Source organism: Cotesia glomerata, linkage group LG9, assembly GCF_020080835.1.
Source record: "Cotesia glomerata isolate CgM1 linkage group LG9, MPM_Cglom_v2.3, whole genome shotgun sequence".
NCBI lineage: Eukaryota > Metazoa > Arthropoda > Insecta > Hymenoptera > Braconidae > Cotesia > Cotesia glomerata.
Window position 1 is genome coordinate 4,876,526 of NC_058166.1, and position 16,753 is coordinate 4,893,278.

Genomic DNA, 16,753 nt, shown 5'->3' on the forward strand with positions numbered 1-16,753 from the left:
CCCGGTTTGCGCACACGCTGACACCGAGCGGCCGCGGGAGAAACCAGAATCCGAGACCGGCCGAAGTTTAACGTAACCACCCGATACAAAACTCTCCGTTACCCCGATACCTCCTACTAAAGTTGAAATCTGTACCACGTGACGGTTATCCCCCACTTAAAAGGTTTAATAAACGGTCAGTCGCAGCATGCACGTATGAGAAACCGGCTGACTGTTACGGGTAACTCGCAACTCTATACTCTCGACTCAGTACACAAACTTTACAATACTCTATATTCTATACGTATACCTATAACACGGGTTTTGTTGTCTGTACTCTTACCAACAAGTAAAACAGCCAGTGGCTTTCATCGTTTTGTTTCGATCAAGCACTTGTTGATTTTCATTTTCATTCAGGTTCTTTTTTTTTTATTTATACATTTATTAATATTTATCACTCGGGTTTATTGTATTATATTTATTTTCAGGTAGGTAATTCCAAGTAACGGACAACGGTTTATTTTTTTTAATCCCCTGGTAAATAGTCATTCTAAGAATTTTTTTGTAATAAATAACTAATTGTTGATTTTTTTTTGTTTTTCAGCACTAATATTTATAAACTGTTCCTAAAATTCTCAGCAAAATATTCGACAATTAATAATTACTATTAAAAAGTTTGGAAAATCCAAAAGTGCACGCCTCATAACGCTCAATCATTTTTAAGAAAAAAATTAATTGTGTAATTGATTAAATAAAAAAATTATAATTAAGTAATTTCTTACAGAGTATTTTTATTTTTTTAAATATCGGCGCCCTTTTCTTGTCATATGCGCACGCAGTCTAAAAAAAAAATCTAGCTTGATCAAGTGGCGCCATAGTTTTCACGTGACAAATAAGAAAAGTTCGTTTGGCTTTGTACGGTTGTATCCGTGAATTTTAATAAAAATTCAATTTAAAAAAAAATACATAAGCTAGGCCACTGATATGAAATACGGACCCAGTTCATCGAATTCTTAAACTAATAAAAAAGGTCCGGTCTTGAAATATCAATTTGTTCGGGAGTAATCGTTGGTACATCCAAAATGGGGTGACATCCGGACGTCCACGTAAAATTTTTTTAAAACGTTTTTTTTTTTCAAAATAGCAACATGAAATGATTTTAGAAAGTAAAAGATGGTTTAATTTAAGTGTTTTTCGGTGTACATCGACTTATATTATTGAATTAGTGTAATATGGTTGTGATAGAGACATTTAAAGATCACAAAATTGCTTGATATTGACGAGTCGAGTATAAAGCACAACCTCACGCGCTTCGCGCTATAAGGCGTGCAAAATGGTAATTAAGCAGTAGGTAGACGATTCAGAAAAAATAATTTTAAGTTTAAGTACTAAGAAATAAATTCGGGACACAGAAAATGCTGATATAGGTTCTAATTTAGCTAGTAATATTAATGTTATTGATTGTAATATAGAGAAAAACATCCCACATGTAAATGATAGTCTCTTTCTACTACCGACGAACCAAAAAGAAATTGAAGCTACTATACGTGATATGAAAGATAAAGTAGGTGGTGTTGATGGGATTAACAGTAAAGTTCTTAAAACTATTTCTAAAGATATAAGTACTCCACTAGAACACATTTTTAATATTTGTATTAGCAATGGTATTTGGCCGAATGCTTTAAAAAGTGCAGATGTGGTACCTATCTATAAGTCTGGTAATAAACACTTAACTACTAACTATAGACCCATATCATTGATTTCAAACTTAGCTAAACTTTTTGAGAAACTCATTCATGTTAGATTACTTAATTTCTGCTTAAAAAACAAATTAATTTCAAATAAACAGTTTGGATTCATGAAAAACAGAGGTACAACTGATGCTATAGCTTATACTTCTAACTACATTTACTCTAACTTAGATAAAAATTCACCAACTGTTCTAGCTTTTCTAGATTTGGCCAAAGCTTTTGACACTGTCAATCATAAGATATTGATGGATAAACTATGGAGGTATGGAATTAGGGGTATACCACATCAACTCCTAAAATCCTATCTATATAATAGATCCCAAGTAGTTAAATTAAATAATACTATAAGTGATACCAGAATCGTTACTGTGGGCGTCCCCCAGGGTACTGTCTTGGGGCCCCTATTATTTATAATATATATCAATGATATTTTTAATGTTTTATCGAATGATACCATAGTTTCTTATGCTGACGATACAGCCATATTATGCTCAGGAAAAAGCTGGCTAATAGTTAAAAATAAATTAATTGAATGGTTACATAAAATTGATTTATGGCTTAGAGAGAATCAACTCTCTCTCAATGTAGATAAGTCTACATTTATAACTTTCGGCAGTTATAAAGATAGTTACCCAATTGAGTTTGAAGTACATATTCATAATAAGCCGTTGAAAAGAGTTGAACATTGTAAATATCTTGGAATACACTTTGATAATCATATGAGATGGAACAACCATGCTCTGGAATTATTCAAAAAACTCAAATATTTCACTTTTGTATTTTACAAACTGACAGGAATATTAAATCCACAAACTATGAAAATAATATATGGGCTACTCGAAAGCATAATAAATTATGGTATTATTGCCTGGGGAGGTGCATATGATAAGTCAATTAAAATCATCTCAAATATACAAAATAGATTACTAAGTAAATTGTGCGTAACTAATATAAACAACACTACCCTTGGGATCAGAAAAACTTTCATTACCACTGCGTTATCTTTCTATTATCAAGATTGCATAAATCTCTATAATGATAAAATAACTTGTACAAGACATAAACAACTGTCACTACCAAAAATAAGTAAAACAATTTACACACAATGTGCTTATTATGTAGCTTTAAAATATTACAATAAATTACCAATAGAGATGAAAACTTTGAATGATAAGAAGAAATTAATAAACAAAAAACTGAGAGAATGGATAAAAATAGATAATTAGTTAAAAATCGTGATATTAATTTAAGTGCTGCAACAATATTACTTATAAAACTTATATAAATAACAAGCTTACTAGGTTGATTTTCTTTTAGCTTGCACTGTATTAAGTATTACTATATTACTATCTTATATATTAAGTGATTGTTGATAATAAAATATATTTTTGTTAATATGTACTCGTTCTATGCACAGGTGCTATATGCACCTCTATAGAATTTTTTTTGTAACGAGATTTATAAATAAAAAAAAAAAAAAAAAGGAATAAATGAATGGTAATAAGCCGTAATGTTTTAACTTACATTTTCAAAATTATGACGAAAGCATATTCGGGTTCAAAAATGTTTTTTCAATGAGAGTTTACATCAAATATTTACACTTAAATCATTACATTGAAAAAAAAATTCTTGATTGGAGTGTAAATTTTCTTGGCTCAAAAAAATATTAGCCCGTTGAGGTCATACTTCTTAAAAATAACGTAATGGTCATACTGGGTCTAGTTGACCCCATGCACGGAAAAAATTATTGCTACTTCCGTTCTTGTTAATATTTTCACTCGAGCCGTACATGACAGTAATTCTTAACAATTCCATTGAATAACTCAATCGTTTTTTAATTGTTTAATTATAAAAAAAAATGCGAGAAAGTCAAATTTCGAAAAATTTGACTTTTTTTTACTAAAAATTTCATAAAAACTTCATTTTTTAAAATAAATGAAAATGACCTCCGGGGTTCTACTCTGGATATCGCATACTTTAAAAAAAAAAAGTGATGTCATGTCGAGCTTTTCAAAAGTATATTGATTTGTGCAATTAAAATCGTAAATTTCCATGAATCTCAAAAAATCTTCAAACAATAATAGATGGTACCACAGATACCATTTTGAATGATATTTTCGAAGCAATAGCAACTCAAAAATTGTATTAGGTCATTTAAACCCATAATGACCTCAACGGGTCAAGGAAAGTTGAAAATTTCTTGAATGATTAGATTAGATTAGATTTATTATTTTATGCCAAGGCACAACAGCCAAATGGCAAATATAAAACAGATTAATCTATAACAAAAGATTAATCTATATAAGCTAAATGAACTTATTACTCTAAGTACGAAAGTACGATAAATACTGAAATAATAGCTAATATATTTTTCATAATAGTACTCTTAATATCAATCTTAATCGAGTTAACCGAAAAGTTTTATAGAAACAACAATACAAAGTAAACTAAAATTCATGATTTCGAAATTTAGTTAGAATATTTAAGTTTTGGCTTATGCTCATATTGCTTTCTTCATAATTTAACCAAAAAGAAAATTATCAAGTATCTAAATCAAACAAGTAATCAAATATCAAATTTTTATAAATGTCTAAGCTCGATGCATTTATAATCTCTGATGGAAGTTCTTCCCAAAAACGAGTTGACATAACAACAAACGAATATTCATAGTAGTTTGTAGTATAATTTGGAATCTTAAAATTTACGTTATTCCTCTTTACAGCGAACCTTTCAGATCGTCTTTCATCAATGCATTCAATGAATAATTCACGTAAATAACTAGGTTCACCTATAATTAATAATTTGTAAAAATAACATAAAAAATAATAAATACGACGGCTTTTAACCGAGAGCCAATGTAAGTTAAGTTTATAGGGTGTGATATGTTCATCACGTTTCAGGTTATAAATAAAATGAAGTCAAAGTTTTTTGAGCCAAGAAAATTTTTTCTTGCTCCAAAATAACTTTCGTTTTCCTTAAAATTTTCTTGGCGCAAGAAATTTGTTTTTTGTATGCACCTATTTTTTGGTTTCGTTGGATAGCAATTAGTAAACTAAAGTTAACAGACAATAATTTTTTTAGAATTTTAGAACAATATTATCATGAAAAAAATTTGATTAAAAAATTCTACAAATGAAAATTGAAAAAAAAGTATTAGTAGAAATTTTTAGAAGCATTTTTTTGGTGTAATTGATTTGTTATAATAATTAAAAAAATTTACAGTTGTCAGCTAATTTCATTATTCATATTCAACTAAGTTCATAGATTCTTGAAATTTTTACAGGAAAAATTAAAAAAAAAAAAAAAAATGGTGTACTTTACAATATCAAACTTTTCGACTACAATTTTCGAACATTTATTTTATTTGTAATCTCCGCGATTCGACTCTGGAGAGAACTACTAACTGGTCACAGAATCACTCAGCCTAAACTCCTTCAAAAATAATGTTTTTGAATTTTTTGTGAAACTGGAACGAGATAGTGTCCTATAAATGTCAATCAAGCCACTTAAAACTTAAAATTTGCATTACTAAATTGTTATAATTTGTACTTGACATTTAAGCATTTAAATTTACATTTTTAAACTCTATTATTTTTATTTTCTCATTTATTAGACATTGTTCTATTTCTCATCATTAGTATATCAGAGTTTATATCTATATTATTAAAATCATTTCTAATTATAAAGTTTCTTAAACTTGATCCTTCGGCTATTTGCCTTGGCATAGAAATTTAATAAATAAATAAATAAAATTGATTGGTACGAAAAATTCTAAAATTTTTTAATTAATTTCAGTGTAATTCGAAAATAATTTTTGCTTATTATCGTTGAAATATTCTTAGTTCTAAAAAAGACTTGAAAAGATTAAATTAAAATTTTGGTCTGCCTAAAAAAATTTCTTGATTCATATAAATCTTTTTTTTTAATTTGTTAGTTATTTATGGCTTTAAAGTTTTATGATCTTTTAAAGAATCAATACCGTCATTTTACAGCGAAATAAAAAATCCGAAAAGTGAACCAATAAATTCCCACTTTTCGCAATTTTCAGTGCAATGGAAAAGATAGTTTAAAAGATAGTTATCACAAAGAAAGTTAAAAGATGAAAGAGTAAGTTCGAGTGTGCTTAACGGATCTAGGATGTTACGAAGGAATAGCTAACACAGTACAGGCACAAGGATAACTGACCCACTGAAAAGGCGGTTATCTTTATTCTGTTCAGAACACGATTTTTCCCTGTACTGTATATTTTAGTCTTCCTTTAAAATTACAAAGAAAAAAAAGAAACTGGCCTTCATAAAATCTCACTTGTCCTTTTAAACAGTTAAAATGCTATGTTAAATTTCAATTCATAGGGAAACATGTCTTGATCTAACAATCTACCTGAAAAAATTTTTTTAACAATAACAAAATTCATTGACCTTGCTTGCGTGACGGATTATGTTTATTACTAGAATATACAATTGCTTAGTATGTATTCTCACACTGAGAAAACGGTTTGTTTGACTCAAATACGCAGATTTATTTGAAATGAATCAAAAATATTTATTTAATGTTAACAAATTTCTTTTATTTAAATATATATTAGTTTGAATCAAATACTACTTCGTTTTGGTTTATTTAATTGAATCGACTCATTTATTTCATTCAAATAAAGATTTGTTAACTATTAACAAATCTCGTTTCAAGTAAATTACGCTTGGTGTCGCTATAGTCGCCACTTATTTTATCCCGCTAAATTTCACTACCTTTCGAAAAGTCTGAACAAATTTTACTGCTTAATAAAAATGTATATAGGCGATGCATTAAATCCCATGTTACCGGCGATGGAAAAACTGTTGTTTCTCGGCGTGATTTATAAAAAATAAATAATAAAAATTAATTTAGTTTACCAATGTATTTATTTGATTTTTATTTTAGTTATTGTATTTTTAGTACCTTCAAATGTGTCTGATACGAGCGACTAATTTTATAAATATTATTTCTTATGGAAATAAATAAAATACACAAATATATATATATATATATATATATATATCGTTAAATAAATTTCTATTATTGGAATAGTTGACTAATATACGATAATTATGATACTGAAGTTAGCAGACATCTGTCAATCTTTTTAATTTTTATTACAGGAGAACGATAAAAAATATATTTAAAAAAGTTTGCCCTTGTTATTTTTTTTTAATTTTTAGACGTAGAATTTTTAAATTGAAATTTTTTCATAATAATTTTATTGTTATGAAAGTCAAAAAAATTTACAGACATATGTCTGTTAATTTATAATAATAAAGTTAGCCGACATTTTTTATTTTTTTATTTTGCTTAATGTGTTAAATTAGAACTAAATAATATTTTTTTTAATTGCACCGACAGTATTTCGAATTTTTACAAATGAAATTTAAAAAGTTTTTGTAATAATTTTTCAAAAAAAAAAATTCTAAAAATTTTTAGATGTCGGCTAACTTTATTATCATTGTTAATTTCAATATAATTAATAATTCCAAAAAAAGTGCCCATTTTACCCCAAACGTTCGATATGCCCACTTTTACTACTTTCCTAACCTAAAACTAAAAATCATTGCTTTGAGTATATTCAAACATACCATTTATTTATAGTTAACAAATCTGATTTGGTTGAAATATACGTTTGTTACCACCAAAGAAATATTTGTTAACTATAAACAAATATGGATTTCATTCAAATATACTACAACTTTGTCTCAAATAAATCAATTTATTTGAATCAAATGAATATTTCTAGTACTATTTAAATAAGAGATTTATTTATAGTTAACGAGCCTCATTTCATTCAAATGAACTGTTTTCTCAGTGCACGTTGACTTTGTCTTAAGTTTTCAAATGTTATGCGATAAGAAAATAACTTAACGTGTAATTAGTTTGATTAATAACAAATCACCATTACGATATAAATCAAAGTTACTATTATAATATAATTATTTAATTGATAAAATTTTCTGATGTAAGACGTCAAAACTATATTATTTACCCAATTCGCCGACAAATTAAGGTCCGAGAATGGTGGTCCTGATTACCTAGCGTGGTATTACTTAATTAAAGTACCAACTACAGCACCGTAGAGGGACTAGACCTTCCTTTTATTTCTATCTATTTAAACAGAGAATGAACAAGCAACCCTTGTATATGCATGTTATGTACACGACCCTCCGGCAAAATTAAATCGTTAGTTTAATTGCAATTTCACGTACACGCATCAGTGATATTTAACTGTTATCTCTAGCTGTTTACATGCTATATGTCATTGCAAAACTTTTTTCTTTTTGTTCCATTGCTGCTTTAAATTTTTAAACTTAAACTTTTTAAAAATCATTAAAATACAGCTTATAAATGTGGTAGGATTGTAAAAGCTATTTCAAATTTTGCAAAGAGATATTAATTGGAGTTAATTAAATGACTCTAGGCTGATATTAATATAATTATGATTAAAATTTGAAAAATTTATCATTAAATCCGTTATTTATAAATAAATAATATATTATAAATAAATAAAGCAATTGCTTTAATAAAATATTTCTTTTCAAACAAAAAAAATCTGTTAGTTCCAAAGCTGGTAATATAGGTTTCAGAATTAGTACCGATGTTTTTAATGATTTTATTTAATAAGCGATCATGAAAAACAACTATTTAAAAATAAAAAAATTCAAGATTATTCGTGGAAATTAAGATAATTATTCCTTAAAAAATAAAAGCTTGTTTTTAGTAAAAATTATAATATTTTATTACCATTCATTAAAAATTGGATAATAAAAAGAATTTTTCATAAAAATTATTTAAAAAAAAAAAAATTTAGTAATTATTGTCATGAATTTTGATTCATGATCAAAAATGGTTCTTTATGTACTGAACTTTCATAAGAGGTAATATTTGAAAAAATTAAAAATATTGAAAGTTCTATGTTTTAAATACGTTTCAATATCCTTTTGTTTAATCAAGGCATATTTTTATTACTATGAAATATTAGTTACATTTATAAACTGTGACACTCATGGCGAAAATAAAGTTATTAATAGAATAATTGAATTGGAAGGTAGATTTCGATAAAATTAATAGCTAAAAAAATTGTATCAAACAATAAATTCGTAAATTATCAATGAAAAATCACAATTAATTTTTAATCAAACCACCATTAGTTCTATTATACGGACTAATATAACCCGTCTACCAGAAACTGGTGGAAATTGTTAATCTTAATAAAATCATCAATCAGTAAAGGTTTTATAGATCAAATTAAAGACCCAATTTAATTAGTCTAAAGATAAATTTTCAAGAAATGAGCTATCTTATTTCAATTAAATGTTCTTTAGAATAAAAAGACAGAAAATGCAATTTTCACTATCTTCAGAAAAATTCAAATGGCTATTATTTCTAAACTTATTGACCGACTTAGTTCATCTTTGAACTTATTTGAGGCAATCGCCTGAAAAACATATGTACTAAATTTCATTAAGATCCATTATTATAATAGACCATAATTATAATAAACCATTAATAACTATAAGCACAATCGCAGCTATATGCCCTGGGCTGTCTATTTATTTTCCAATTATCAAGTTAGGATTAAAAACGCGATTTTAATACCCTAAATTGATTTTCCGAAAATTTTTAGTTGAATGTCAATAATCCAAACAAAGTTTCACTTGCATCGTGGTCTCATAAAACCACACAATATCTAAGTTGCTGATTATTATTCATTTACTATTGCGCAATTATACTTAAAAATGGTCAAATACACTTGAATAAAATTCGTATTGACTCAGAATTTTTATTAAATAAAGTGCATTCAATAGATACAAAAAGATTTTTACAATAAGCCTGAAAATATTGCTGCAAAATAGCAAACTAATGCAACAGGAGCATTCATGAATGAATAGAAGAAAAAAAAGGTGTAAAATAATCTCCTTGTCATGTAAATCTGTCTCGAGAGATAAATACAAAAGTCAATAAATAACAAGATTGAATTAGTTCTTTAAATAATTTTCATATACTTTCTCTGCATAGAGTATGTACTGGAGCTGGAACAGCAATAACAACATTAGCCGTTAGTTATTTACATTGAAATCCGTGAATAAGCCACTATATTTTCTGTTGCCATTTCCCATTATGCAATGTCGCACTTTGCATTCAATAGAGTTTTCTCATAGCGTATACAAAGAGATACATGTAATAGTGTAGGTTTATATATCAAGAAGCCTCGAGCCTCGAGCGAGAAAGAGGCTACACGAGCAAGTTCATCGACACGAATACGAATACGATCAAGCAAACCGTACTTACCGTCTCTACTTAAACTACTCGAGCTTGAGCCATACCACCTGACTCTCTGACTCCTGACTCGAGCAAGAAATTTAGCAGAGTCGCGATAAACCTCTACCGACCTCGCCACGCTCATATTCCCTCACCTGACTATGCACGACAAACAATTATACATCTACGAAGAAATTTACGAAAAACTTTATTCCTATTAATCAATTATGCCGCTAAATTATTGCAAAAGTTATTTTGCTTCCAAGATTTTCACTTTTGAAAACAATACGAAGAAATTTATGGGAATAAATATGTAAATTTGTTAACAAATTGAAATAAGTTAACTGAATGATGAAAAATTAGAATTACTTTCGTAGAATGGACTCAAAAGTATGTATAATATACTTAATTGAGTTTTAATTGAGCTGATGAAGCACTGAGTTCGGTGAGTTTACTATTGAATCGTGAATATTACGAGTAGTTTCTGGAATTCCGCACTCAATAATCCCATTGGTTATTGCTTTTCCAACTTTGTGTCTGATATGCTTAATCAGTTTAATGTTTAACTAAATAGTACTGTCTCACGTGAGATTGGTGGCGACAATAATAATAATAATAATAATAATAATAATAATAATAATAATAATAATAATGAAAAACTAGCCACTGTGAAACTGCCAAAATTTACAAAAAGTTTGGAAAATCCAAAAGTGCACGCCTCATAATCTCATTTTTCACAGTAAAATTGATTAAAACAAAATAATAAAAAACAGAAAACTCTGTTATGGTCTAGTGGCTATATGGCGCCATAATTCTAAGGTGAAAAATAAAATATTCTAAGAAAATTTATGTACAGATTTACAAATACACAGTAGTATCTTAGTTTTTTATAAATAATAAATTAAACGATAGTGAATTGAACGCTCATATTAAATTAATTGAAAAAGTCCGCAGTGTGTTTTACTTTAAATGATGAAAAAAATTATTCCGGTAGGATAATTTTTTCAGCCAATTTTCCTATCAAATACACGGATTCATAAACACAGACACACGGACGTCCAGGAAAGATTATTTTTAATATTATTATTTACAATGTTAAACAAAATAATTGTTATTGAAATATATTTTATGTGCCTGGCAGATTATGTGACTTCATATAAGTGCACTCATATTATCCTATAAGTGCGATATAAGTAAAAAAAAATTAGGGGAACGGTTGACCCTAAAGGCCATCCCTGCAACTTCCCACTAATTCCATACTTGAGCGCTCAAAATTGCATTTATTACGTTTCCTAATTTTTTTTTTACAATCTCTCTCAATTTCGTCTGTGTTTGTGTGTAAACCTCTTATAACTTCTGAACGGTTTAACCGATTTGATCGCAGTTGGTGGCATTCGAAAGGTCTTCGCCAAACTTAGATTTCCTGTAAGTTGGAACCGATTCGGACCAGTAGATTTCGAGAAATTGCAAAAAAAGTGAAAAAAAAAGTTGTTTTTTTAAATATCTCCGAATTGGCAAAATCGATCGATCTCAAAAACTAATCAGCTCTTAACCTTGAAAACCCGCATCGATCGCCACTTAGAGCGCCAGAATCGGTTGATGCGTTCGTGAGATATCGTTGTCGAAAAAAATCGAAAAAAGGGTTTTTTTTGTAATAACTCCGAAATTTTTCATCAGATCAATTTTTTTGTTCTAAATTTTTTATATAGCTGAAAAAACTAGATCGACTGCTGCCAATCGCGTGAAAATCGGTTGATTTATTCAAAAGTTACAGCAGTTTGGAAATTAAAAAAATTAGGAAAACGGTTGACCCTGAACGCCATCCCTGCAACTTCCCGCCAATTCTATACCTAAACGCTTGAAATTGCACTTATGACGTTTTTGAGCTCTTTGAGCTCATAAATACAATTTTTGTATTATTTTAAGCTCTCCGAGCTCAAAAAAATAGCTTTTGTAAGATTTAAGCTCCTTGAGCTCCAAAGTTTGATCGAAGTTTGGTAAAACACTATTTTTTGAATTTTCAAATCGCAATAACTTTTGAATGAATGAACCGATTTTCACGCGGTTGGTGGAATTCGACGCAGTTTTTTAAGTTTAATGAAGAATCTTCAAGTTTCAATTGATAGAGCGAAAAATTTCAGAGTAATTCCGAAAAAACACTTTTTTCGGTTTTCTTTCGTCAACAATAACTCACGAACGAAACAACCGATTTTGACCGGACTGACGGCGATTGACGTGGTTTTTTGATGTTAAGAGCTGATTAGTTTTTGGAATTGATCGGTAGAACCGTTTAAAAGTTATTCAGATCATCAGATCGCGACGTTTTGAGGTCCTAGGAAGCTTCCCTGACTATTCCCGCGAGGGTGTCACTGTGTGTGTGTGTGTGTGTGTGTGTGTGTGTGTACGTATGTAAACCTCTTATAACTTTTGAACGGTTAAACCGATTTCATCGCGGTTGGTGCCATTTGAAAGGGCTTGGCCAAACTTAGATTTTGAATACAATTTGGACTGATTCGGACCGATGGATTTCGAAAAATCTAAAAAAAACTGTAAAAAAAAATTTTTTTGAAAGTGGTTTTTTTGGAATAACTTTCAAACGGCTTTATCGATCAACTCCAAAAACTAATCAGCTCTTTAGCTTAAAAAACCACGTCGATTGCCGCTAATCCGGTCAAAATCGGTTGATTCGTTCGAGAGATATCGTGCAGGAAAGAAAACCCAAAAAAGTGTTTTTTTGGAATTACTCCGAAATTTTCAGTTTGACCAATTTAATCTTAGAAATTCTTTATGAGGCTTAAAAACTGCGTAGAATGCCGACAACCGCGTAAAAATCGGTTCATTCATTCAAAAGTTATTGCGGTTTGAAAATTCCAAAAATACTGTTCTATGAAACTTTTATCAGACTTTTGAGCTCAAAGAGCTCAGAAGCATAGAAAAGGTATCTTTTTGATCTTGGAGAGCTCAAAACAACACATAGATTCTATTTTTGAGCTCGAAGAGCTCCAAAACTTCGTAGGTGCAATTTTAAGCGCCCAGGTATTAACGGAATCAGCGGGAAGTTGCAGGGATGGCCTTTAGGGTCAACCGTTTTCCTAATTTTTTTTGTAGTTTTTTTACGATTTCTCAAAATCTACTGGTTCGAATCGTTCCAAAGTATATTCAAAATCTAAGTTTGGTCAAGACCTTTCGAATGGCACCAACCGCGATCAAATCGGTCAAGCCGTTCAAAAGTTATGAGAGGTTTACATACATCCACACACACACACACACACACACACACACACACACACACACACACACACACACACACACACACACACACATACACACCATCGCGGGCATAGTCAGGGAAGCTTCCTAGGACCTCGAAACGTCGAGATTCGATGAAAACTCGATTTTCGTAAAACGGGGTGAAAACAATAACTTCCCGATTTTTGAAAATTTTCGATTTTCTTAGGGGGAAGTTAAAAATCGTGTTTATTGAATTCTGATAAGACTTTTGAGCTCGAAGAGCTCAAAAACGTCATAAGTGCAATTTTAAGTGCCTAGGTATGGAATTAGCGGGAAGTTGCAGGGATGGCCTTCAGGCTCAACCGTTTTTCTAATTTTTTTTTTTTTTTCAATAATGTACAGTTTACTTTATTTTTATGCTTTTTATGGATTTTCAATGTGACTAAATCTAATGAAATCGTAAAGTTGATTCATAGTAATAAGCAATTTTAGAATATTAACAAGTTATTGGTTTATTCAAGCCATTCTAATTTATTTAAACTAAGGCAACGTAGAACGAGAGCTTTGTAATATTCCTTTATTCTGACGTCCAAGTGCATCACAACTGTCCCTATATTGATGTGAAAATAGTCTGCTAGGTCAAAATAATAATCATAGTTTTTCGAATACACTGAATATATCAGTCGATAGTTACCTGCAACATTGCTAATTGCCCGTAGCTAACGAGCAATAAAAAGTATGCAGGCTTTGAGTTAGATGTTGAAATTTTACCTCTATTTTGTTCGCATTAAAAATTCACTTTTACGATCCAGTTTGTTGTGGCGACAAAACATTGTTGCTTAGGACGTGGCTAACCCAGTTGCGTTTTTTAAGCAGGAAGACGTGCTCCTCTATTCGACGTACTGCAGGATTCAGTGTATCAACTAGTCATCTAAGTTTGAATAGTTTTATTATGTGGGTGATGAGAGCTACTTTGTATTGTTCTCTCTTGTTTATCTGTAATGTGTCGTGTAATGATATAAAAATTATAAAACAGACCGGAATTTCTTCGCACCTTCATCGCGACGCGGTAAGTTTTTCAATAATTTCAATAATCAATGGTGATTATTAACGAATTCATTTTCAACTTTAGAAAGAGTTGGCTTAAATGTGTTTTAAGAGTAATTCAAATCCGGTTTTTATCTCTGCGGATCTACTAAGCAAAGATTGGAATCCAGGCGGTAATTCGTGGGTTGTGATTGACCATAAATTCCAGAAACAGGCTACGGGCTTTAATTCAGCTTATCCAACATACGTACTCTCATTTGAGTCTATTGATTACTTGAAAGCAACTATTAACCATTTTCGTAAATCGACTGCATGGAGCATCAAGTCTCCATTTTTGATCGTTGAAAGAAAATCATCTTGTTTGAGTGCTGGAGAAGTATTGCAATTCATGTGGAAGCAAGATCTAATGGCCGTCTATTACCTGTGTAGTGATCAAAATACGACGATTGTTTTCACGTTAATCCATTTGTTAAGTCCATTTGCAACCCACGCTCCAGCACCATGGGTTTTTTTTTCGAATTTAACGATAATAGAAAGAAATCGACCCTTTACGATATGGAATACACAAAAGGTAAATTAATGATTTCGAATACTTAATTTTTTTATATTTTTTTTTTTTTTTTTTTTGGACAACTAAATCGGACGCAAAATTACAATCAGTCGTTTTAATCTTTCCGAGTAGGTACTTTTTTCTGTTTTGACCAAGATTCGATTACATTTTTTTCAGACAGCAATATTTGCAGACAATTAACTTTCGATAAGACTAAAAAATTGAATGGTCATGAGGTGAAGTTAGCAGCTTTTATAGATATCGAAAACATCCCTCACAAAAATTTGTCTTCTTAAATGACTGAGTATTTGAAGGAAATGGAATAAAAAGGATCAATGACAGTATGCGAAACATTATCGCTGATGGAAGCCAAGGACAACACATGGTTTTTTCTTCTTCGGCTAAAATGACATCCTTTAAAAACGGATATTTCAGACAATTAGCCGATAAGACGATTGCTGTGCTAGACAAATCGTTCCATTCGTTCCAATCGTTAGCTGACACCAACTACAAATACATGGATATTTTAACACGGTATGACATAAGTACTTACTCAATCATAACGAAAAAATCGAACTATTTGACGACAATCAGTCAAGTTGCTTGCAATTATCGATTCCTGTTCCTGACAATCATCATGTTAATGTTGATTGGGATGATAATCATAATTAACAATAAATTTGACATCAGTAGCGGTATCTTGGATGTAATGAGTCTGACAGTAGGCATGGGAGTGATCACACCTCTAGACCGGTTGTCGATGCGGATTATCTACATTTCCGGGTTCTTGTTTGTCTTCACTGTAATGCCTGAATTTCAAGGTCAGGTGTCTGCTATACTGTCGGAACCGTTGAGGCGCAACGTCGAGTCATTAAGAGATCTTTATGATAACAACTATCATGTTTACTACGATGTAATATTAATGAGAGACATAGTCAATGAAAAATTGTGGGTGACTGATGAGGACATGCAGTACTTTTACCCATCTAATCACTCTGAGCTACACGCATGCGTAATCGAGGCGGTGTGTCTACCGCCATATTAAAGCAAATTTTTAAGGGAGTTGGGAAAGAACGGGTAGGGGAAAGGGGGGGACCTACTCAGTGGGAATTTTTCCGTAATTGAAAAAATAATCAGACAGCCCAGACTGGGAATCGAACCCAGATCTCTCGGTTACGCGCCAAGGGCTCTACCAGTTAAGCTATCCGAGACAAGTACTGACTACTTTATTCAGTCACGTATATAAGACCCACCGAGCAAACAACGCCACCGTCCATCTTACGGTAAAGAGCCATATTAAAGCAAACGACTCTACCGTTGCTTGTATTGGATTAAAGAATTTACAACTATGGTATGCATCGATAATAACGAACTTACATGTATCAAGTGACGTTATTTTCGAAAAATATTTCGTCAATTGCCCTGATAGCCAAGTTGACCGCAACTTTCTGTCAATCTACTGCCGCAACTTGTCACCAACTTGGCGGCAACTCTTGGAAAGTAACTCGGTTGGTGTCAACTTGTTCACCAAGTTGTCACCAAGTTGTCGGCAAAAGTTGCTCTGAAACTTTTTCACACCAAGTTGACGATAAGTTTCTCAAGAAATTTGGCGACATATTGCGGCAGTAGATTGGTCTCTTTTTTCTCAGAAACTTGTAGCCAACTTGGCGCCAACAGTTACAAATTCGGAAGTTGACCGCAAGTTGTCGCTAAGTTGGTGGCAACTATCTGACACCAACTTGGTTGGTCTGAAACTGTGGCTATCAGGGTGGGTCAGAAAAGATTGGAGTCTTAAAGACAAACTTGATAGAGTCAGTTCTTGGACCACTGAATCAGGGTTCCATAATAGTAGGAGATCTCAAGATATCAAGTATTTTTCAAAAAAACTCAAACTAAACGGATTGAAGAGCGT

At 30.8% G+C, this 16,753-nt stretch overlaps 1 long non-coding RNA gene across 1 annotated transcript; it reads left to right on the forward strand.

Annotated features, from left to right (window-relative positions):
• The first annotated feature begins 14,131 nt into the window (after window positions 1-14,131).
• On the forward strand, window positions 14,132-15,859 carry LOC123271412. Its single transcript, XR_006510861.1, has 3 exons — window positions 14,132-14,313; window positions 14,377-14,862; window positions 15,019-15,859. It is a non-coding gene; the product is annotated as an uncharacterized LOC123271412 (long non-coding RNA).
• Window positions 15,860-16,753: the final 894 nt, after the last annotated feature.